Source organism: Spermophilus citellus (genome assembly GCF_964194105.1).
Source record: "Spermophilus citellus genome assembly, chromosome: 8".
In the NCBI taxonomy this organism is placed as follows: domain Eukaryota; kingdom Metazoa; phylum Chordata; class Mammalia; order Rodentia; family Sciuridae; genus Spermophilus; species Spermophilus citellus.
In genome coordinates, this window is record NC_138189.1 from 24,469,367 (window position 1) to 24,495,800 (window position 26,434).

Sequence of the window (26,434 nt, forward strand, 5' to 3'; positions counted from 1 at the left end):
GGCCTTGCCAAGTGTTGAGGTTGGGTTTGAACTCATGGTCCTCTTCCCCCAGCCCCCAAGTCACAGTGAGCTTGCTCCACCACGCCAGGCACTGATGCCACTCTTTATGAATTTCTTCACCAACAATATGCAATGGGACTATATATATAAAAACAGAGTTTTAATAAGGAATAGGATAGCAACTCTTTATTGAAGGAGTTTTCATATTGGCAGCCTTCCAGATGAAAAGTAAAGTTGTTTAAATATTTGCTCATTAGTCAAGTGAAATGATATTACTTTAATTCATTTCCATTTCACATTTCTTATATTTCAAAGCAACTTCTTAATACACCCTCTAAAGGTATCTCTGGTGTTCTTGTGTTATTTTTTTTTCTTTTAACTAAGCATAAATTAATGAAGTAATTCTGAATGAGGTGTTGGGCTCCCACTAAAATCTTCCTTGTCATTTGTCTGCAAGTTTGCTGTAAACTGTAGTGATTGCAAAATCACATATGTGCACTGCTAAAAGGACTTAGGGTTGAGATATGGTAATGAAAGATGCTGAGGGTGTCAGGTAATGGATGTATTCCAGGACTATCTGGGGCAACTAAGAGCCTGTCACAGTGGGAGAAGCCACTGTGTAGCCCTAGGTTTATCTTGAGACATGCAGACAGGGAGATAAAATGCATATTACTCCCTAAGGATAAACAGTTTTTGCTGCTGTATTGGATAAGCATTTGTTTTGTCAGATTTAGCCTAAATGTGGGCAAATGGAAAGAAATCAATGCTTAATTATTGGGAGGGGAGAGGGTGACTATAAGAATGGTAGATGGTGTCTACCCCACTTTGATGATATATCTCAGCTCTGTTCCTTAATCCACCTTTGCTCAGTCACCTTCATTTGGATGCCCTTTAATAAAACTGACACTTTTGTTCTCTTCTGACTCTTTTTTGCCCAGAAGCCATGGGGAACCTTGAGAAAAATAAAGTGACTAATTGACCTTGCCAAACTCTAGCAGGAATTAGGACTCTTCATGCTAAATTCTTTTAGGTTAAAGACTTTGTATTATTTCCTCTATTTCTTCCACAGTGTCCACCACCATATTAAGAAAAAAAAATAACTACAGAATATACTTTTTTTGGTAAATGGATATTTCAGAGATTATGAGATTTCTAACATCTGATTATTGCTAACCATTTTTATTTATTTATTTATTTTCTGAAAAGGAACATTGCTAAAATGAAATCATAAGCCTCAAGTTAAGCAGAGCAGAGGAGTTTCTATTTAATCAACCCTGTTCTGGGTCCCAATCCCAGGCATCACCTGCTTTTACTTAATGTTTCCAAAAAAGATAAATATACTTGTTATAATAGGGGAATAACATTAGCCTGGGGGCATCACCATAGGTCATTGTTATTTCCAGCAAAAGCCAAGCTTTAGACCACAGATCCATTGAATTATCCTTTTATTTTTAATACTACCCTTACACTTCCGTTTAGAGAAAATGTTACTTTTCCCTTTCAATTATGATGGTACAATGATGAATACAGAGCCAAGGAGATTTTGAAATAGTGGCTAAATTCCCATACAAACAATGTGTTTTTGAAAATGTGTTGAAATGACTCCTTAGAAGCTATGTCCATTTTTGCGAGATTAATCCTTAAACACACAGCTGATGAATTTTATATCAGAGTGTCAGGTTGGTATCGAAATGGGGTAAATGTTTTCAGATGTTCAGATCTATTCTCATATTTTATCTGTCAATGACGATCTGCTTTTCATTAAGTATTCTGCTTACTTTATCTTCTTTTCCCAAACAAATGTGAGAATAATTTCATAAAGGAGGATCAAAGAATTTTTTTAAATACTGAATTTTCATCCTTTGTTTATCATGGGGGTCTTTCTGTCACTGCCTGTGAGAATTTGCTTCAAGCTTAGTTTCTATCTCATACATTTTTGTTTGCATTCCTTATCATTCCTTACTGTTCACTGTGATAGTCATCTCTTTGATAGGCCCTGCTGATAATCCTCTCCTGATAGACACTCTCTTTTGTGTTCTTCTCACAATTCTGTTAGGATTGAGTTTGTGACTAATGGAATATGGACAAAAATAAATTGCCATGTCCATGTTTTTCTTTTGGATTTCTCACTCAGGGGACACCAGTTACCATGTTAATTTGTCATGGTGAAGGACCACATGGAGAGAAACAAGGCCTTCCTTCCAATAGGCAGAAACAATTGGCCATTAAGGAATCTGTCAGGAGGTGGATCCTTCAGGCTCAGTGAAGCTTGCTGATGATGATACCCTCAGTATCTTGACTGTGAGTTTATCAGATTCCTCCAAACCAGAGCCAAACAACAAGGCTATTCCCACATTTATAACTCTAAGATAACTCTGAGATAATAGTTGCTTAATTTTATTTAAAGAAATTAAGTTTTGACATCAACAAATGTAATCCATCACATCAACAGACTTAAAGATAAGAATCATATGATTATCTCAATAGCTGTAGAGAAAGCATTTGACAAAATACAGCACCCTTTCATGTTCAAAACACTAGAAAAACTGGGGATAGTAGAAACATATCTCAACAATGTAAAAGCTGTCCACGCTAAACCTAAGGCCAATATCATTCTAAATGGAGAAAAATTGGAAGCATTCTCTCTAAAAACTGGAACAAGACAAATGCATTTCTACACATCAGTGATGAATCCTCTGAAAGAGAAATTAGGAAAAATACCCCATTCATAATAGCCTCCAAAAAAAAATTTGGGAATCAATTTAACAAAAGAGGTGAAAGCCCTCTCAAATGAAAACTACAGAACCTAAAGAAATAAATTGAAGAAGACTTTAGAAGATGGAAAGATCTCCTATGCTTTTGGATAGACAGAATTAATATTGTCAGAATGTCCATACTACCAAAAGCACTATACAGATTCAATGTAATACCAATTAAAATCCCAACATCATTCCTCCCAGAAATAGAAAAAGCAATTATGAAATTCATCTGGAAAAATAAGAGACAGAGAATAGCTAAAGCAATCCTGAGCAAGAAGAGGCATCACAGTACCAGTTTTTAAACTAAAACAGACATGTAGATCAATAGTACTGAGTAGAAGACACAGAGACAAACCTACATAAATTCAGTTAACTAATACTAGAAAAGGTGCCCAAAACATACATTGAAGAAAAGATAGCCTCTTCAACAAATGGTGCTGGGAAAACTGGAAATCCATATATAGCAAAATAAAACTAAACCCCTATTTCTCACTATGCACAAAACTCAACTCAAAGTGGATCAAGGACCCAAGAATTAGACTAAAGACCCTATGCCTAATAGAAAAAAAAAGTAGTCCCAAATCTTCATTATGTCTGATTAGGCCCTGACTTCCTTAATTAAACTTCTATAGCTCAAGAAATACAATCAAGAATCAATAAATGTTATGGATTCAAACTAAAAAGCTTCTCATAAAAAGATACAATCAATGAGGTGAAGAGAGAACCTACAGTTTGGGAACAAATTTTTATCACATGCATATCAGATAGAGCACTAATATCCAGGATATACAAAGAACTCAAAAAAACTTAACATTAAAAACAAAAACAAACAAAAAAATCCACAAACAACCCAATCAATAAATGGGCTAAGGAACTGAGCAGACACTTTTCAGAAGGTATACAATGATCAACAAATATATGAAAAAAATGTTCAACATCTGTAACAATTAGAGAAATGCAAATCAAAATTACTCTAAGATTTCATCTCACTCCAGTCAGAATTGCAGTTATCAAGAATACAGTCAACAATAAGTGTTGGCAAGGATGTGGGGGAATGACACACTCATACATTGCTGGTGGGACTGCAAATTGGTGCTACCAATCTGGGAAGTAGTATAATGATTCCTTAAAAAAAACTTGGAATGGATATGCCATTTGACCCAGCTATCCCACACCTGGGTCTATACCCAAAAGACTTTAAAAACAGTGTGCTACTATAGTGATGCAACCACATCAATGTTTATAGCAGCACAATTCACAATAGCCAAACTATTTTCAAAGCAGGGGCATTGATGAGTGGAAGAGTTGGATGGGTCTGATCCTAATAAAAGAAAAAGCCCGTGAATGCTTTATTTATTCCTTTGAAACACACCAAAGGAATTTATTGTGAGAAGGGATTTTTCAAGGTATACTAGAAGTGGAAAGCCGTTCAGAAGCTGGCCTGATTGGGGACTTATCACTTGCAGTAATTTTTTTCTCCTCCTGGCAACTGGTGCCACAAGACTACTTGGTGCCCTGGTATCTCTCTCCACCTCCAGGGAATTGATTTTGAACCTAGGGCTGTCTGAGCCAATAAATTTTGCAGAATATCTGCCAAAGCAGCAGAGCAGTCTCAGATTGGTGAAACTGCAGGGAGAGTTCTCTGAAGGGCATACCTCTGCTTTAGAGTAGGCTTACACACACACAGTTTGTGTGTGGCTTCCAACAATAGATAATTAAGACACTAGTTCAATAAACCTTGGTTTCTAAAAGATTTGAGAAGTAATCGATCTTTCAAGGATTTTGTAGGAAATGGGAGCATACTTCTAAATTTATGGAAATTGTGTACACCTTCCCTACTATAATCAACAGAATACTTTCTTAAGGACTATATCCTAAGGGGAAAAACTACATCCTTGCTGTAGTGAATGTATGAAAATGCTACTAGCTTTTTTCTAAACACCTCTCAGGTTTATAGTTTGTTAATATGTTGTACTATTCATAATTTGCTTTTTTCTTCCCTGTTTTTAAAGGAAATGCTCATAACTTCTATCAGTTGCCTTTCCCACAACTGTATTTTTGGAACAAGAGACCCACTTTTTTAGTTTAACACCTTCACAGATAGAGAAGAATATGACTATGGTAGGAATACACAGAGTCTCACTCATGATACCTAGAGTAGATGACATAGACGGAATCTCGAACTGAGGTCTAAGATTTTGAATCTATCCTAAAATAGATTGAGAATATGGCTAACTTTTGAATAGGGTGAATGTATTTTACATGTGGAAATTACATGAGTCTTTGAGGATCATAGTGTGGATTGTGATAAGCAGAATAGTGTTTCCCACAGGAGGTTCACTTGTGGCTATGGTATCTTGGTATCTATACTATCTTCTGTGCCAAAAGGGGCTTGGCTAATATAACTAGTTTAAGGATCTTGAGATGGATGGATTGCCTTCTGGGCCCAATGCAAACATAAGGGTCCTTATCAGTAAAAAAGGAAAGTAAGAAGTTAAATATCAGAGAGAGAGAGATTTAAAGAGGTTTTGTTGTTATCTTTTAAAATGAGTGAAGGAATTATTAACCAAGGAATCCAGGAAACTTCCAGAAGCTGAAGCAGGACATGGAACAGATTGTCTCCTACAGTCTCCTGAACCAACACAGGCTTGCAAGACCTTGGATGTAGCTCAGTACAGCCCACCCTAGGCTTCTCACCTCTGTAACTTTAATACAATAAATTTGTTTTGCTTTGGGACACTACACTATAATAATTTGTTATAGTATTGATAAGAAACTAATAAATCCATGTTTCCCCAAAAGTAGCAAAAAATTAAAGAGGTCATAGTAACTGTACCATCCTCCTTTTACTTTGTCTCTTCCAACCAAATCTTACCTGATATTAAAATGCCAAACTCAAATATATCATATCCAAGAGGTCCTTTTGATCCCTTGATTTCAAATTGTTCTCATTCTTTGCTCTCAAGGTGAAGAGAAGACTTTAATAATTAACCATAAAATTTCCTGTGGTATTTTAAGTTATTATTTGGCTTGGAATGTGTGTATTCTCTTTCTTGTAACTAAAATAGGGCCTCTGAGCCCGCCACAGCAAGCGTCCCACACAGAGTCAGGGCTGGCCTACAATGGTCCTGGGGCCCACTTAATGTCTCTGAGGCCTCCTGGGTGCAGATGCCAGGAGGGTGCAAGAGAGGATGAACCTGCATACGAAGTGGGGACATAGGTGTAGAGAGAAGCCCTCAGTGGTCTGAAGGGAAGCAGCCGGAGCTGGGTGCCTCGGAGGCCTGTGAACTAATCAGGACTGCATTGAAAATACACCTACATCCTGCATAGGGAAGACTTCCTTTGGTTCTAAATGGAGCAGAAGTTGTAGCTAAAATATCAGTTGTTTGAAAAAGTTTAGGAATCTTGTGTTGCTAGCATTAATTACATCTCTAATCACTATCAAACCTCTCTGGAGTTCACTCAGTAACTACTTGTTGATCGGACTGGTTGTGATTTCATAGTTTTCATCGTTTTTTATCCCACTGATTTGCAATTTACTTGAAAAAATGCACTGGATTTCAGTATTCATTAACAAATTTGTCAATTTTTATATGAATATCAATGTAACCACTGTGCAAAATAAGATGGAAAATATTTCAGTAATCCCAAAACCTTTCTCTGTGGCCTTACAGTCAATTCCCATTCTCAAGAAACATTTACTTTTTGACTTTTTTTTTCACTCAACAAAATGTTTACTAGGGACATTACATGATACGATTGTGACACAAAGTTAGATCTTTTTTTTTTCCCTATGTTGTTAGATTAGATAGTTGATTTTATTGGAAACTGATTTCATAATCAGAAACAGTGCTAGTAAGTATTTGTTATATTATACTTCAGCCAGCAGTTTACACACACACACACACACACACACACACACACACACATTCTCTTTCAGATATCTGTTTAAGTCTTTTGCTAATTTTTTATCAGACTGTCTGAAAAATGTTATTAATATTACTTTCAAATATTGGATACAGTTGTTTTTATTGCATGTCCCATTAAGTTGTGATTAAGTATACTTAAGATTTAGTTTTAATTTTTGTGTGTGTGTGTGAGATACTGGGGATTGAATCCAGAGGACATCTACCAGTCACCTTCAGGCTCTTTTTATTTTATTTTGAGACATAGTCTCACAAAATTTACAAGGTAGACCTCAATCTTGCAGTCCTCCTATGTCAGCTTCCTGAGTCCCTGGGATTATAAGCATGTGCCACTATGCCTGTTCATGTTCCCTCTTGATGAACAAAAAAATTTAATTTTGCTGAAGTCCAGATTTTCATTTAATTTTCTTTTTTTGCTTAATGAATTTTGTATCCTGAGTGTAACATACTTAACTATCTTAAGGCAACAAAGATATTCCTCGATTTTTTTCCCTAGAGACTTATGATTTTAGCTTTTGTGTTTAAGCCTCTGATTCATCTCAAACTAATTTTGGATATGAGATAAAGTATAGGCCAACACTTTAAAAAATGATAATATACGCGTATGTATGTCTCCTTCTTCTGGCATCATTTGAGTAAAAAAAAAAAAAAATCAATGAAATGCTTAAATGCCTTTGCTGAAAATCAGTTCACTGTATAGGTGAAGGCCTGTGTCTGGACTGTTCAATCAGTTTCATTGACTTCTGTCAATGTTAGGTGAGTTTAAGGTAACATTACATTGCTTTGATTAATAGTGGATTCATAAGTAGTCTTAAAATCAAGTTTTATAGATGTCAGAAATTAATTATTCTGAAGATTATTTTTATCCTGCAGATAGTATTCTCACAAAAAGGAATTAGTGACTTTAGGAAAGAGGTTGGTGGGAGACACCTGACCCTTTGTCCACATCTGCTCCCTTGCAGTGAGCAGCCTCTACTAGACACCACCCCTGCTAGTGCATTGGTCTTAACAAACGTCTATCATTTAAAAATTACCCAGTCTAAAATATTTTACTAGAGCAACAAAATCTACTGATGAGGTCACAGCCCTCATTATCCAATCAATTCTGAGAAGTCACATTTCCAAACATTGTTGCACTGGGGACAAAGCCTTAAACACAAAGCCTTTGTGGGGCATCCTAGATCCAAATCATAATACCAGCTTCTTCCTCATTCTTTCTTTTTGCTTTCTGGCCATGAGTTGAGTAGTTTTACTCTACCATGTACTCCTGCCATGATGTGCAGCCTTATCAGAAGCTTTAGAGCAACAGGCCAACTGACCATAGAGTGAAATCTCCAAGTTATGAACCAAAATAATCCTTTGCTCTTTATAAATTGATTTTTCAGATATTTGTTATAGTAACAGAAAGCTTATTAACACAACTAGCAACATTTCTTACATTTATGAAGTAGTTATGTGGACCTTAATTGACTATTGAGGACAGACATTAAGTTATGTGTGCGTGTAGTTTTAGCTACATGGAAAGCTAAGGTGTAAAGATCATTTGAGTCCAGGAGTTTGGGACCAGCCAAGAAACATAGTGAGAACTCCATATCTTAAATAAAGAAATGCAAATGGGCTGCCCTGGATGAACACACCTTTAAGTCATGATGCCACTGGGGCCCTGGGATAATGAGGCTTGGCTACAGGAGTAGTGCCACCAGTGGAGTTGAGTTACACTCATCTGTTCCTTTGTAATCCTACCCCTTCTGCCTTTTTGAGATAGAATGTTTCATGGAACCTCCCCTTGTGTATTCCTTATATAAGAATAAAGAATTCCAGAGGCCTCACTCTCTGTCCATGGACCCTTAAGGTCAGAGAGCCATCAGGGATATTAAAAAGGAACTTCTGTGTGGTTGCATGCTTCTTTGTCATTTTATTAAGTTATTGGAATAGTCAGATTTGTGAACCCAGCATTTGATCACCAGCTAGGATAGATGGTGATACGCAAACATGAATAAATGCATGCTAAATTCACATTAAGATACACATTAGATCTTGAAGACATAATGACAGTAGGTTTCAGGGACTGATTTGCATATTTAAAATGGAAAGAAAGATCTGTACACTATTCATTTATTCAATGGGATACACTGATTTTCCGATTTAGTCTCCCTTACTCTAAAATGTTCCTTGCTGAGGGCCATTACCAAGTAGGAATGACGCATCGATTTCCTTGCCAGCGTACCCCATGTTAAATTTGCTGTGACCCTGCATGTGTGTTTGAGAAAGATGACCCTACTCAAGGACGAGGGTGGATCCAGGATTAGGGTGTATCCTGCAGTTTGAGGAAGTATAGTATCCCGGTCCTTGGGTTTAGGGCGTTCCCAGTTTAAGACCTTGGGTTTTAGGGAAGTTCGATGTTGAGGATTATTGCTGCTGGAAATAGGGCATTCCTGCTGCCTGAGCTCCCGTTGAGCTCTCGTGAGATTCAGAGAGCATTTTGGGAGAAAAAAGCCTCGTGTAGTAGGTGAATTGGGTCGCAGCAGAACTGGGATTGCCCCAGAACGTGTGTGGAGGCCGGTGTGAGTTCGGGAATAAAGAATTGCTGTTTGAATCTACAAAGCTGTGTGGTGGCTCGTGATTCTGTGCCCAGCTGAGACTGCGGCATTTGGTGGCCCGTACGGGGAACATCTGAAGAGAAGGTAAGTGAAATTGCTCGCCCCTGAGAATGGGTGACCATTTCAAAAACCAATGTGTTCTTGTTGTGATTTATTTTGTTTTTATTTCAAGTTGCCTGTTCATAAAACTTTCTCAGGCAAACTGGGAAAAATGGTTGACTCAAGGTTTGAAGTTGTTCGCCTCCGAGGAAGAGAAATTGTTAGAGGAAGGAGGCACCCCAGTGAGACCAAGAACAGCTAGGACATATGTTGATACAATACAAAAATGTAGCCCATGGCTTTTTAAAGACGAGTTATTAAATGTATCAATGGGACCATCATGGTATCCTGTAGAAGGATTTTTCTTCAACAAGAAAGAGATGGCTAGTTCTGTTTACTACATTTGTCTAAGATCTTGGTTACAGACATCTAATTAATTTACAAAGCTAACGTGTTAAAATATCAACCACTAAATATGAAATCAAGTACTCTTTACTTATTAAGTTCCATAGGTAATATATTTAAACATTATGTGTGTTTTCATAAATTGGTAAAAAAAAAAAAAGTTTAATATTGCTTTGGTCTGTGTCTTTGCTGAAACAAGGTTACTAAGTCTTAAGATTCTATCAGGTGTAATTTATATACAAAAAGTATAAGAAGTTTCAGTTGGGTTTCAATTACAATATTATAGTACCTTAAAAAACATGAAATTATTTCATCTTATTAAAGTGGAGTAATTTGTCTAAATCAGAAATTTTATAAGGGTTGTTTCAGAATGTGAATTTATAAAAAGGGTTAATGGTTAAAAAAGAGATATATAAAGATTCAAGATGTGGAAATATATTTTAATATAAAGGTTTAAAAAAGAAAGAAATGTTTCTAGATGAGATAAGCTCTGTGTGGTAAAGTAAAAAGTTGTAAAATGTCTAAATAAGTTGCAAAAGGCTTTAAAAGGTTAAATTGAAGGTGGTTAAGATGCCTTCATGATGGAGAAAAAAAAAACATGAAAATGGGAAGATAATAAGATAAAAGATATTTAGATAAAGAAGATTAAAAATTTGAAGTGAAAAACTTTAAAAACAGAAGTACAGAAAGGTAAAAAAAAAAAGAGAGTAGATGTAGAAAGATAAAAAAGACATAGGAAGATAAAAAAGATGTAGAAAGACAAGAATTTTAAACCCACAAAATAGGAAACAAAAGAAAACTAGGAGAGAAAAAAGCAACTAAGGGTAAATATAAAAACCTTAGAAGAAAACTAGAAGATAGAAATAAGATAGAAAATGGTTGAAAATGTCAAGTAAAGGTATTTCAGATAGAAAATGCAAGAGGCTAAGACAACTATGGTTTAAAACCACATCAAAAAATTAAAAGGACTAAAGTAATTCTAAAAACTAAGGCAGAATGCTTTTGAATGACTTAAATTTAAAAGGATCTTATAGGGGTATATATCCCCCAAAGATAAACTTAAAATAACCCTTTTTACTCTAAACTTTTTAAATTTGGATTCATCAGGACTTAGTGCTGCGGAAAGACATATGTACCCGAAAAATGTACATAAGCCTAAGGTACTTTGGAAAGATATTCTAACAGGACAATGGAAAGGCCCTGATCCAGTTATTGTCTGGAATCGGGGTTCCCTTTGTGTGTTTCCACAGGGAGAACAGCAGCCGATTTGGATTCCAGAGAGATTAACTAAAACAATTTCTACAGAAAAAGAAGATGATTTGACTCAAATCCATAACAGCTGATATCCAGAGCTCCAGCTTGGCTATTCTTACATCTGGACAGTGATTAACCATGGTGCTTTTTTCAATATCTATTTTATTATTGCATTTTTCCCACATCGTAAAGTTCTATTTTATTTTTTGAGCTCATACAAACCTAGGTTAATGTTTTTCTGATCAGTTTTATTTTTTGACTAGAGTTTTTAAACATTGCAATGGAGATTTCACCTAGGTAAAACTACAAGGCCTTTATTGTCTTATGTGTTGTATGTTATGTGTGCACTGTTTTGTGTTGTATGTCTGTATGTGTGTATGTCCATATTTCATATATGAGGAGCGCTCATGAAAAAATGGATCCGAATTTTTTTTTTATTCACGTGATTTAAATGGTTTAATTTTAATTAGGTAAAAACAGATCTGATTGTTTACTTTCACCTTTCCTTTTCATTATATTTAATAATTCTGTTCAGGATAATGTCTCTTTAGCATCATTGCCAAAATTTCCATCTCCATCCCAGTGCCGGTGAAGACTAACATAAAACCAAACTACAGCTTCTATGATAGCCATCACAGTAAACTGTATAAACTGATGCATCAATGAATATAACTCAACAAGTAATGCTCAATCAAGGACTCGATTTACTTTGTGAGGAAATGGACATATTGATAGACTCCTCCAATTTGAACTGCCTGCAGAACTTGCCTCGACTATATATCAGTTGCATGCATTGAGAAATATCGTCTGGTGCAGCGAATTGTGGTACTGCTGGCATATCTTTGCTGATGGTGTCACCAGTGATGCAATTTCCTTGCCAGCACACCCCATGTTAATTGTGGTAATGCTGGCATATCTTTGCTGATGGTGTCACCAGTGACGCAATTTTTCCAAAGGAGCCATCAATTGGCTTGGTGTTGTGGCATTTCTGTATCTTCCTCCCTTCTACTAGTGATGGTCTAAAATTTGGGGGCCAACAGAGGTGAGGCTAAGAACCTCACCCCCCACTGGCACCAAGGCTAAATTTGGGGGCCAACAGAGGTGAGGCAAGAACCTCACCCCCCCACTGGTGCATAGGCCTATCCACAAGCATGGCTGAATGCTGGACCGGTAGTCAGTGACGGGTTGATCTGATTGCAGTGGATTCAACCTAAGACAGGAGGCTGATGCCTAAAGGTCAGTTTTCCCATGACGGGTAAGAACCATATGTTGAATTGGACAACCTACCAGGCACGGTCCTTAAGCCACATTGCTTGTTGTTTAATTAATCAGAAGGGGGGAGATGCTGAGGGCCATTACCAAGTAGGAATGACGCATCGATTTCCTTGCCAGCGTACCCCATGTTAAATTTGCTGTGACCCTGCATGTGTGTTTGAGAAAGATGACCCTACTCAAGGACGAGGGTGGATCCAGGATTAGGGTGTATCCTGCAGTTTGAGGAAGTATAGTATCCCGGTCCTTGGGTTTAGGGCGTTCCCAGTTTAAGACCTTGGGTTTTAGGGAAGTTCGATGTTGAGGATTATTGCTGCTGGAAATAGGGCATTCCTGCTGCCTGAGCTCCCGTTGAGCTCTCGTGAGATTCAGAGAGCATTTTGGGAGAAAAAAGCCTCGTGTAGTAGGTGAATTGGGTCGCAGCAGAACTGGGATTGCCCCAGAACGTGTGTGGAGGCCGGTGTGAGTTCGGGAATAAAGAATTGCTGTTTGAATCTACAAAGCTGTGTGGTGGCTCGTGATTCTGTGCCCAGCCAAGACTGCGGCAGTTCCTTTGTTCTTCAGTACATGGTTACAAGGAGAATAGAATTTTCTGTTTTATTGAAAATAAAGTAGCTCTCCTTTTTTTTTTTTTTTTTTTGATACAAAACTTTACTGAATTGGATGTGGATTAGTAAAAAACAAACAATGAATGAGTTTTTATTCATAAGGAACTAGGGGCTGAGATTGAGGTACCTTATTTATTAATATGTGATTTGGTACATCCATATTTCCCACTGTATTGATAGATTAATGAGGAGCCTATATTTGGGGAGTGAAAATTGATCCAGGCACAAAGAACTAAAATTGAGAGGGTTTTGATGAAATCTGAGTTTCACACTCCTTCCCATGACCCAGTACTATTCTTAGCCTATCTATGACAAATGCTTGCATTTTTAAGATATTGTCTATGTATTTAAATGGGCAATAATGGATTCCTATTTCTTGTAACAAAGAGTCCTAATTTAATCACCTATAGCTAGCGGGGTATACTTCCTCTTACAAATGAATTCCCTAGAAACAATTCCATCAGTTCCTCTATCATAACCCTCTACAACTCCTTTTTCAGAATATATAATTCTCACAATATAATCTACTGCATTATGTTTTCTTTATATTCTTTTTTTCATCACCTAAATACATGTATAAATAAGAAAAACACAAATTAAAATATAATAATATTTATAATCTTACATTCTTTAAAATAATTTCTACTCAGATTTTCATAGCCAAATATCATGAGGGGTTCAGTTATGTTTCTAGCCATATTTTCAAATACATGTTTATTTATAGTAAACAAGTTTGGTTTGGAAATCAAAAATTTAAAAATGTGGACTATAGTATGGCTTGCTCTTTTCACATCTTATTTTGTCCTTAAAATCTTTATCCCAACTTCTACATTAACCTCACTGTTCTGTACTGTTTTCTTTTTTGATAATTGTTCTATTAATATTCCAAGTTCTATTTTATCTATTCCTCTAACTGCGAGCATTTAGTAATTTCCAACTTGCTGTTACAGACAATGCTGTGATTGATCAGCCTCCCTAAGTTCAGCCATCTGCTAAGATTTCCATCACCAGATGATTGTCATCACATCCTGGATCCTCCTTTCTAACTGCCTGCTGGTCAAGCCCCCAATGTCTCTTACCTGATTCTCTCCTCATGTGTCTGATTTACCAGGGTGGATGCTTTCAGGGCTCATTCCGGAGGAAGAGACTTTGAGGGATTATATAGTTCAATATTCTGACTTGAAATCTTCTCAGATCTTTCTCAAGTCAAGTAGTTTGTAGAAGGAATAAATAAAATCATTATCACTCATGGTTTCTAGTTTTTCCTGCTCAACTAGTGGATACCAATTAAAATTTACAGGTGGCTGTTAATGAGTTTTCTATTAAGTGCTACTCTTTTTTTTTTTTAAAGAGAGAGTGAGAGAGGAGAGAGAGAGAGAGAGAGAGAGAGAGAGAGAATTTTTTTTTTAATATTTATTTTTTAGTTCTCGGCGGACACAACATCTTTGTTGGTATGTGGTGCTGAGGAGTATAGAAGTAGAAGATACCATTGTTGTTTCCCCCGATATTTGTTTTTGATACTGCAGTAAATTCAATTCAAGAACAAGAAGGCAATCAGGCATTGTGTGAACAGCACTACCTTTTCTCATTCTTTAATAAAATATGTGTGCATTTTTAAATGATTTTCCATGCCTAATTCACTATGGCAAAAAAATAAAAGTAAAAAGAAATCAGTGAGGATCAGAATCACAAGGAGTTTACTTACAATTGTGTTTACATTATTATACTCTTGTTTTATATTTCACCATTGAGTTTGTGACTGCAGTTTCTCTGTTGGACTTACACCCCAAGGTGGTTTCAGATTGCATATCTAAAAACACATGCCCAGACCCCCGAAACATTTAAATGTGATAAAAATCTATTTTACCAATGTTATTCCCAGCTGAATGCCACTTCTGATATACATCAGTCTCAAAAGAAATTAAAAGATAAGTAACATGATTACAATCAGATTAGCTTGCCTAGGCAGACAAACAAGATTGCAGATTTGTCTGAGGGAAGATACTTCCTAGCGAGACCAGTTTACATCACATTAAACAAAAATGAGTTTCCAATATGTGTTCTATATAACAAAGTGGGTAAGTGGAAAACACCCTCCTAACTGAATGTGAACCAGGGAAACTGTTATTTTGTGACTGTACAAGAATTATTGCCTGTCAGAACACTTTATGTGGTATCTTAGAAATAAATGGATCATTCTCTGAGATTGATTTGTTGTTCAAACTAAAAGAACTATTTCTTTGATTAACAGAATTCATGAAAGTCAAGAAGAAAACTCCAAGGGGGAAGTGTATTGGCTCCCAATACATTTGGAAAATGTAAAAAAGGATAATGAAAAAAAGTATTTAGAGGATAGCTCATGACAGGGTACATCTAACCGGAAAAGAAGCTTACATTATCAAATACCTAATAGACTATATGCAAAAAATGAGAGTGGCCTCAGTTTAAATTAACATCATATTCATTGTGCATAAAAACTCCTAGTTCTATTCATCTGATTTATAAAATACCTTTCTATTTTCTAGCCCAGAGCAGGTAGCAGTGGAGATTAAGTTACAGAGCAGGTAGAAATTATCTGGGCAATGTTTATTCAAGTAAGTGGGACTCGCCCTTAACTATTGTATTTCTAGACTGTAATTATTTGGAGTATTAAGAAACAAACAAAACAGTAACTAGCTTATATGCTTTAATGATTAAAATGATAGCAGTACCTTGATGATTGAATTATTCAATGAAGAAAAATGCTCTAACAGCAAATTTTTAAAAATAAATAAATGACAGAGCTATTGAAGTTAGAGCAATGACTAAAAAGGCAATATAGAGCGATGTGAAAGCCAGCCCCTATGTGTGAGAGGCTTTTAACAGCACAATGGAGCCTTTGGGTTTTCAAATATTTTAATTATAAATGCCCATTTTTCTAATCAGTAGGTTTTCATTCTTTTTTAGTTTTTAATTTTTTTTTAATTTTTTAAAAATTTTTTTAGTGTCTTGTGATTACAGAGTTGCTATACTTCAAGATTTTTCACACTGAATGAAGACATGGAGAAATCATCTATCCATAAATGAACAGTATATTTAGAAATATTTGGCTACAAACATATTACCAACTACCCATTTAGAATTTATTTTCATTAATATTTTTACTCTTCACAATAGAAAAGAAAACTATAATGTAGGCAAATCATCCATCATTAAATTTATTGGGCCATTTTACAGAAGTGTGACCATATCTTTTTTTTTTCATAAAAAAACTGTAAAAGTGTAGGGAATAGCAGTATTATTTGAGATGATTCTTGGAAAACATTCAAGTCAATTGTTTTCCCTTTCTGATATAAGAAAGTACCTTATCATTTTAATTTCAGAAAAATCTAGTTTTACGTGTAACCTAGATATCAAATACAATATGCAACAATTTTAAGAGATTTTCAGGACTTTGCTAAGTTCCTTCTTCCTTTAAATAGAGTTTGAATATTAACAGAGTTAAGTGAAGAGCTCAATAAAGTGTTCATCAGCAAAAGACAGAGTGGTGTTTTCACCAAGCATAGTGGATTTCATGTACCAAGTCTTGATCAGTATAGATATCAATAATTGGTTATTCCTTTTGTGGTCTAGATGTTTAATATAAAGTAGCTATTTCCAACAATCAATAATAGTTGCTTCACTTTTCCGTAAATGTCTTGAAATGGGAGTCTTTCTACAATTAAATTAATTCAGTTCCATGTGCAAGATATTTTATTATCAAATTGGAAGTGGGACAACTGTCTTGGAATATATAAACTTTGAAGCAATAAAACAAAAACAAGATCACTTATTTCAGCTTTCATGGTTCATTGAATATTTCTATTTCTTCTGGCTCTCTAGCTTTTTTCTCATCCTTGATTTATTTTCTGTCTATTATAATTTTCCTCTCTGAAAAACGGGGTAAATAACACCTCCTCATATGATTGCTTTAATAATTAAGCAAGTATATCTGTATACAATGCATAGTATATTTGTCTAACATAGTGTTTGATGTCAATTGCTACTATCCTTTTTATTTAGCAAAACTGAAGTTTGTTATGCATAATATAATGTTAACTACACTATGCTATATCAGATGTGTGTAATATGTCACTGTCATACAAATCCCTGAGATAACTAAGACAGCTACTGCCTATTATCCCCAAAATTGGTCATTTCATTTTTCATCAAATGGAATTATTTGTGTACCAAAACTTATCCACTAAGGACAGTGTATTTGAAATGTAGTTGTGATTTAAAAATCTTCTCAAAATTTTAAGTTGTTTACCATACTTTGGAAAGAAAAGTGGTAGCTACTTGGTCTATAATTTCTGTTTCAAGTTTTCTTCCAAAATAATTTTTTTGACCTGTATTTTAAATTACATCTCATTCTTTATATTTTATTATATTTGGTGGAAGAATCCTACAACATTGTGCCATAAATTCACCTAGATATGAGCAATTCTTGATTTAGATCACTGTGTTAAATTTGGATGTCCCTAAATCCCACTAACATTATAGGTCACTATGCTATTTTCTTGGGATAGAACTTCTGTTGCTATGCCATTTTCTCTTTTTGGAAATATCAAGTTTTGTAGATGATTTGCTTTACCAGTTGGTTTCTTCTTCAGTTAGTGCTTTACATATGATTCTCTTTGATTTACAGTCATGACCTCAATAACAGGAGGGAATAGGAATGAACCAACATTTCCCTGCAATTCAGTAGCCTATTGCATAAGATGTTCCCCAAAGCAAATCAGAGCTATTTCTTGACACTGGTACTTTTCGTGGAAGATATCTTGGACAACATTAAACTTAGCTTTTCTCCTTGGATATGTGTATTCCCAATCTATGCTGAAAGCAAGAATATTTTTGCTTACTTGAATACATGTGTTGCTATGTCCATGTGTCAAGTTGCTGGAGTCCCTTCAATAAAATATAACTTATTATATCCCTGTGATTCATTAATCATCAGAAAGCATCAATGTAATGTTGCTAATTTATTTTACATTTTTTGAGTTTTTGTTTTTAATTATCACCTGTACTTTGATAAGCTACTAGATTTTCTTTTCATTGATTAAAATAAAAAAAAAACACACACAGACAATTACTTTAAGTTATAGTATTCATTCACAAGTGCTAAGAAAAAACATGGTTAAACAATTTATTTTTCTTGAATATATACAATAAGATGAAATTCCTGTCCATTAGTGAATTTCTGGAATAAGCCAGGTACAGTTTCACAAGCCTGTAATGCCAGAGGCTTGGGAGGCTAAGACAGGAGGATTGCTAGTTCAAAGGCAGCCTCAGCAATGGCAAGGCACTAAGCAACTCAGTGAGACCCTGTCTCTAAATAAAATAAAAAACAAGGCTAGGAATGTGGCTCAGTGGTTGAATGTTCCTGAGTTCAAACCCCAGGACCACTCCCTCACACACACAAAAATTCTTGAATAAGCATGAAACTGTTTACCCTTTGTCTTCCATATTATTCAATCCTTCAGATATAATTGGGGACTCTAAGGGTCTAAGAACCTATAGACACTCAGCTCATTAATAAGGTGCTTTTCCAGAGAGTTTGAAGGAGGAAAATTCTGATTCTTCCTATATAGAAAGTTCTTGGAACATCCTAATGTTTTTTTTCTTTGTGAGAATGACTAGGTATTCTCACCATAGAATTCCTTGCTGTGGAACACTGTGTAGTATTTAAAAAGAATATTACATGTGAATCATGTGAATGCGTACCAGAATATTTCCAAAGACTATTGTGTAAAAATAAGAGGAAAAATACATAAAATGATAATGTTTATATCTTATGTTAACATTATGTGTGTGTGTGTGTGTGTGTGTGTGTGTGTATCACATCAAATATTCCTTACAAAAATAGTAAGGGTGAATCTGGATGCATAGGTATGTGTGAAAATGCAGAGAATGGCTTCTGCAAGAGACTCAACTAAATGGTGTGGAGCAGGGACAGTGGGAGGGGACTAAGAAAACTGGCATTACAACTGGAAGAGAAAGAACATATTTATTTTTAATGTTTTCATTTTTAAAGGATTAATGTTTTGTGTATTATTTCAGAACTTAAAAATTAATTTGGACAGAAGAAAAAGCATTTGTGTAAAATGCTCTGTATTTTTACATTTTACACCTCCCCAAACTCCTGAAGGATAATATAAGCATTTGGTTTAAAATAGACAGTAAAATAAAATTATGAGGTTCTGGAAGATGAAGTGTCTGTAAGAATCATAAATTTTATATAATCAGTCATTTTGATTTAAGTCACTTTGTCATCTTTCAACAGAATGTATTTGTATAAGTGGTTATCATATAATTTATCATATATGCATATGCACACACATGTTTATTTGAGTTCCTAAAATAAAGAGTCTAGAAGTACAACAGTCCATAAAAGTTCATCATTTGCTTTGTTTGGGGATATTAGGAAAGATACATTTAAACACACCAGACAATAAAACAAACAAACAAACAAACAGCCTATTGTAGCTGCAAAATAGGGAGTGAAAGCAAGAATAAGGGGGATCTGAACAACATGAGATGAATATGAAGGAGACAGGGATGGTTTTGCCCAGTGGTATCACACATGGTTTCTCAAACAGGAAATTTTCAGACATATAATGAAAATGTATCCTAGGTAAAAGAATGAATCAAATAGAGGACTGGCCTATCCCATGTCCAGGGGATGATGCTGGGCATCGAGACTTGAGTAATGATAAAATATCATTCCAATAAAATATTGGATGATATCTGATAGTATTTTCTAAGGTTAATGAATATTCTACCTCTTATGTGGCAATTTTAAATTCAAGCGTCACTTAAGTTTCAGTTAATATGTATCTCCTGGCCTTAGTATCTCTATCACTAAAATGTGAAGATTTCAGTGGATGTTCAATGTGTTTGCTTCTGGTCATGCACTTTTGAATAGAAATTTTGTTCCAAATTGTCTTTCCAAATTCTCAAATATTGGGTTGAATGTATCCTTTGAATAACATGTATTTTAAAGAACAATGATGGCTTTCCTCTAACTATAGCACAAACTATAAAATAATGGGGGAAAAAAACTGGACCATGAATCAGATTTAAGTTCTGATTCTAGCTTCTCTACTTAACAGGTGTGAGAATTAAGGCATGATCCTTTAAACTTGGGGGGGCTTCAATTTCTCCTCTTATAATGTTAAGATCATAATTTCCAATGATATATCAAGCATATGGTAAGACTCAACACAATAATATATGCAAATGTGCAATATTTTAAAAAATGTTCCTAAATATAAAACATTTTCATTAAATTTGAACAACAAAAAACATTAGGCACATTGTCCTTTTATTATCCCTTGGCAATGATAAGCAAAGATTCTATTTCTTGCCTTTTGTATCTATCCCTGAAGCTGCTCTGCCAGGAACACTCCGAAAGGATTATCTGCAGGGCTTATTCTCTTATTACCTTCAGATCTCTACTGAAATGTCACCTTATCAGAGAAGCCTCCCTCCTCTGACATCCTGTATCAATTAACAACACTCACTCAGGTACTCCTTCTCCCTTGCCATGCTTCATTTTATATCAACAACCGAAACATTAATCAAGTTGTTCACAAGTCTAGTTTTTCTAATCCTCCTCCCCAACACACATGAGTGGAAAATCCATTAGAGCAAGGATTTCGGTTTGGTTTAAAGTACTGTGTATCTCTAATCTCTAGAGAAGAGTTCTTGACATGTGTAACACATAATAAATATTGTTGAATGAAAGAATAAACTTACAATTGTCTGAGGGAACTTGGATTTAAAAACAAATACTAAAGTGAAACTATCATTCATTTATCCCATAGTAGCTCACATGGTAAGTATTTTCATTTATTAAGGAAATATTGCAAATATGTAATTCATATACTAAGTCAAATTTCAAAGTTCCTTCCAGATTTACTTATATGATTTATTTTTAGCAAACTATGTAACAATGTCTACTGCAAGGAAATTGGTGCTTGCATCATGTCAAAGCATGAAACAAATACTCCAAATGCACGGAAAGTGAGCTGTCTTTAAGGATTAATGTATCATTTCTTTTGTAAAGATCAATCACTATAAGTAACAATAAAGAAATTCTATTTTCTTTTTATGACCAGTTTAGAACCACATGAAAAATATGAAAACAAATAATTCCATTTTCATTATCCACCTACTTTAAGTGCCAAGCATACCAAAAATGTGTATATGTGCATATGCCAAAACCATATTAAATAACGTCCAATTTCATATCTTTTACTTGCAGGTGCTTGAAAAGAGAGGAAATATAGATAAAGGCCAGAAAGAGTTTATCTAAAAGAATGTGAAGCAGCTACAGAAGTGACAGGTAGATTAGATAACAAGTGGAATAAATTGAAATTTGACTATGAATAACAGATTCTCTATCCTTCGGGTATACTTTAAGAAGACAACAGCTGGGATCTCCACATCGTTGATTAGGTAGTATTCTTAAGAAAATGTATTATTTAAAATGTCATATAGTCTTAACCTATTATTTGTTGAATTAAAAAACCTTTTGGCAATTTTAAGTAATGCCAGCATGAATTGATCATCTCTTCAATAAAAATAGTTGTGACATTTCCAACCAAGTGTTGCCTCTTTAGATTAGTAAAATTCCAACATTTCTAGAAACATTTAATAGAAAATGCAAAGACTAAACCAACATAAGGTGCATAGTTGTTTTATTTTCCAAAATGCAGTGCACAAAATCCTTTCAATCTTCCTATGGAGAATTTAATGGCAAATGAACGATAAAGTTAGCCTTTATCTTTACATGAGCCTTTTGAAGGCATGAACACACTGGCCGTATTATAATCTAGGAAGCATGAACTGCATAAAGAATATAAAGATGTCCTTCTGGGAGTTAATGACAGTTTTAAGAGGCCATTAGGTTAACTGATAAAAGTTAAGCTTCAAATCTAAAGTGTTTTAAAGAAAATAAAAAGAATTGAACAATATGATGAGTAGCTGTACTGTATGTCTCATATGGAATCTGGAAAAAGAGCGGATTTCACAATGTCAATAGTGAGCTTCCCATAACATCATCAACTTTATCAGATAATTTTAGTCTACAAATACTACAAGGTGAATGTATTTGGGAGAAGAGGGGGTAGACAAAAAAGTGGATATTTTTCATTTATGAATGTGTTAGACTTCAGGTTGCCCACAAAGGAAATTTTTAACCTTATTTCATATGTATATATACATATATGTGCATATATACACATATATATGTCCATTTATTTATATATAAATATTTATAAAACATATGTATATACACATATATAGGTGTATTTCATATATATATATATATATATATATATATATATATATATATGTCCATTTATTTATATATAAATATTTATAAAACATATATATACACATATATGTGTATTTCATATATATACATATATATGTGTATATATATGCATATATATACACATATATATGTCCATTTATTTATATATAAATATTTATAAAACATATATATATATACACATATATATGTGTGTATATACATGTATATATATAAAAAAGGACATATAGGTTGAGTCACCATGACAAACATAAAAGTGAAAGAAAAGTTAGAAAAAGGGATTTTTCCAGAAATGGTGAACTTCCATCTAGAATTATGTCTAATAAATAATATTCCCCAAAGTTTTGATGCTGATTTAATTGAACATTTTGTGGAACTTCATAGTAGATTGCTGGTTCTTCATATAACACAGATGGCCAGATGTGCCACTAAACAGTATTTGGAAAAACACAGTGTAACTGTGTTAACAGAAACATGTTGGAATAGTTTGTCTCCATATTCTCAATCCTAAGTAGAAAAAGGGTAAGTGAACTCAAGTATTTAGTGTGAGAATATAAATGATATTTATATTATGCAAGCTGTGTGGTTTTGTGGGAGGTTTTCAACGAAAAACATAGGATATTTATTTTACTATATAATGTTTTATGTTATCAACAAAAATGGTGGTATGTTTCCTATTTGTCTTCAGATTGAATAGAAGTTTGGCTGTTACATTTAATGTGTCAACTTGAAAAAACAATGGATTACCAATATAAGAGGTGATAAATTATTTTCATTGCTATGTTTTCATAGTATTTTGAAAACTTAGCCTTATATTTATACTTAACTACAAATAGCAGCACTTTTTTTATTCAAAATAATCAGATAATTACTAAGATATGTTACCTAAGAAAATAACTAAGAAATTAGGCATTGAAATATTAGTGGAAATTTTATTTTTTAGGTGGGGGAAGTGCAATTGTTTACTGTATGTTATACCAAGATGATCTGTGTTCTACTATTCAGTCTTTGTAAGTATCTTAAGGCAATAACCACCCAAATGTTTTTTCAATGAATAAAAATAATCAGTGATGCTGTTCTTTATCTTCCTGTTGAAGCTATAATTTAAACAACAAGTAAATGAATTACAAATCACAATCAGATCACAATGCCTATGATTATTTCCCCTCAGCCAGGTGCTGTGCTTTGTTATTTTTGCATTTTTGTTGTCATATGGCATAAAAACATTTATAGTTTTGCTTTGATGTAGTTTTTTAAGACAGTTAAACTTGGGAAATATATTCAAGAAGTTAGCCAACAAAGTGAGCATTGTTCATGAAAGTGAATTAATCAAGTTTTAAGTACTTCATCATTTCATGTTTTTTTCTTTCCTCTTTTCAAGGAAAAAAAAACAGAAGTAAGAAATTAGCTCTGTGTTCAAAACTCTTTAATGCCTTCTGTGTGCTGACAGGGCATGGCAAGGCAACTTTGCAGGTGTGTTTCATACTTTATTGTAGATTTGTTTCGCATGTGGTTATTAAAGCCAGTTTTTCTTTGCAGAACACTTTGAGTTTTATTATTCCATTTACCTCCCTGAGATAATAAAAAGACAATACATTTGATACTTCATTGGTGATTAACTCAGGTGATATTCTGGGTGTATAATAAAATTATTTTGAAATGTCATGCACAATCTTTGGTTCTGCCTAGATTTGGCTCCATCAGGGCATGGTTTTAGAGTTTACTATTATATTTTAATGTTTAAGTTTGCTAAAAAAAATACAAACACCTTATTAAAGTATGTCCAATATCTTTTTCAATAACAGTTTGAAAATTAACTGCTCTATAGAGATTATCATTATAAATATAAACAAATATAAATCAGTACTATGAGCTACTTAACTATCTTTTAATCTACGCAAATGTATCTATACTGAGTTCCTGGGGTCATTTAAATGCATCATTGAATTTTTTAAAAAATAAGTTCCCCCTTTTTTCAGCTCTGCTGCTTTTTTATGCAAAACTGGTTAGTTTAGAAAGAACAATACTATATCAAAATTTTCTTCTCTATTTTATAAGCATTTTCTAGGAAATTATAAAATGAATAAATTAAAAAAAGAGTCTTAAAGATTTGCATGTTGAATTGAACTGGTAGATATATTGATTTATGCAAAGCAGCTTTCATTTTAATTGACTAACTTTGTTATTTTCATTTTTTGAAAAAAAATGACTTGTCAGTATTTTATGAGTAATGATGTCATATTGATACCACAGGTCATCAGTGACAAGTTCTGCTTCCTCACATGTTGAGGTTTGAACATTAGACAAGAATGCCTAGGCAAGCATATAAAGCAGACAAATCAGGGTTTATTTTTAAAAAGGGTAACATAGACTTCTCCCAGGAGGGAGAAGGTGGCCATAGCTGGTATCCCAAGAAGGGAGGTGTTCTGCCCTTTTTATATGTCCTATGCTTCCTTTGTTCTCCTGTCCTCTTCCCCTTATCTTTCTCCTTCCTGCCTTCATGACTAGGCCTAGGAAATGCTCCATGGGATGGTCAAAAGGTGGGAATCAGGTGGGCTGGAGGGGGAAGGGCAGGAAGGAGCAGCCCAGGACACATTAATTAACAACCTTATAGCTCCCTGTAGGGACAGGTTACCTTAGCAACAGGTTGGAGCAGCAGGCAGGTTCTTGATAAGGTGAAGAAAGGGCTCTGAAGGAATTAACATTTCAGTCCCTCAGGGGACAGTCTCCAACTTCCCAGACTCACTCAAAATTGGCCTCCTTGATCCCACCTGACTCTATTTCCCTATCTATAATGACTGCCTGTCTAATTTTGGCTTCAATACTTATGGCTGATTCCTCCCATTCTCATAAGTCTGCCTCTTTACAAAATGACATTGCTATTCACATCTTTGTGTAAGTGGAGATTATACCCGTGAATACTGTAACACTTTTCCATAAATTTGATAAATTGAAATAATCAAAGATATTATATTCTTATAGTTCTGGAGGCCAGAGATCTGAAATCTATGTCTCAGAAAAACTATCTTCCCATGGAAAATTCTGCCTTGCCTGTTTGAGCTTCTGGTGCCTCTCAGTATTGTAGCTACTTGACTTGGTTCTCAGGCTCTTGAATGACATTTTCCTTTTTCTTTTTTCTCTTTCCCATGTTCAGTCTGTTGTAAGTATACCCACCAATAGGTTTAGAGCCTGCTGAATAATAAAAGACTCTGTATGTAGTTCAGGGGAAGAGCATTTGCCTGGTGTGCATGAAGCCCTGGATTTGATCCCCAGAACAACAACAATAACAACAACAACAACAACAAAAGAAAACCAGAAAAAGAAAAAAGTACTAAGAAAATAAATCACATAATAAAGACACATTTTCAATATTTACATAAAATATAGACTATATGATTATTTGTTAATAGGAGGTTTCATAGAGCTCAATTGTGAAAGGGTTTTGAGTAGATTTGTGGATAACATGTATGTTTGCATGTGCACACAAGTTTGTGTGTACTCATGAATGAAATTTACAACTCCAGTTCATAACATGATAGACTAAAGAAATTCATCAATGTTTTTCTCCAGTTTCCAAGATCACTTCATTGTGGTTGAGCATTGAAACTAGCATTAGCTATGACAATGAATAAAGTAGTGTAATATATTCTTACTCAGTTGACACAGCAATACTAATATCACTGACATCATGTGATTCTTTGAGAGCATAAAAGTACCTAATCATTCAATGCCTGATAATATAAATACCAATATATTTACGAAGGAAAGAAAAAAAATAAGTTTAACTAAACCAGAAACAGCATTCTATAGTTTTATTTGCCCAATTTGAAAATGTAAATAAATAAATAACTTGTTTTCCCTGAAATCTTTGAATACAGTGGATATTACCTGAAGTCTATTTGTGAAGATTAAATGGTCATACTTATTTCAGAATAGCCTTCGAATGTCTCTGTTTTTAGCACACGCCAGTTTGAGGACCGCAGCCTTAGAACATGAGCCAGGTTGTGGTGTTTCAGGGATTACAAGGCCAAAGAAAAATTGCAGCTTTGAGATTGGTTTTAGAGGCTAGAATAAATATAGAATAAACCTAAATCCAGAGCTGGGCAAAATGCAAATACAAGTGTCTTAAGTCAAAATAGTGCACAAGCAGTAACAACAGCTGTTACAATAGTAGAAAGTCTTCTTTTATAGCTAAATTTATATGTTAAAATGAAGT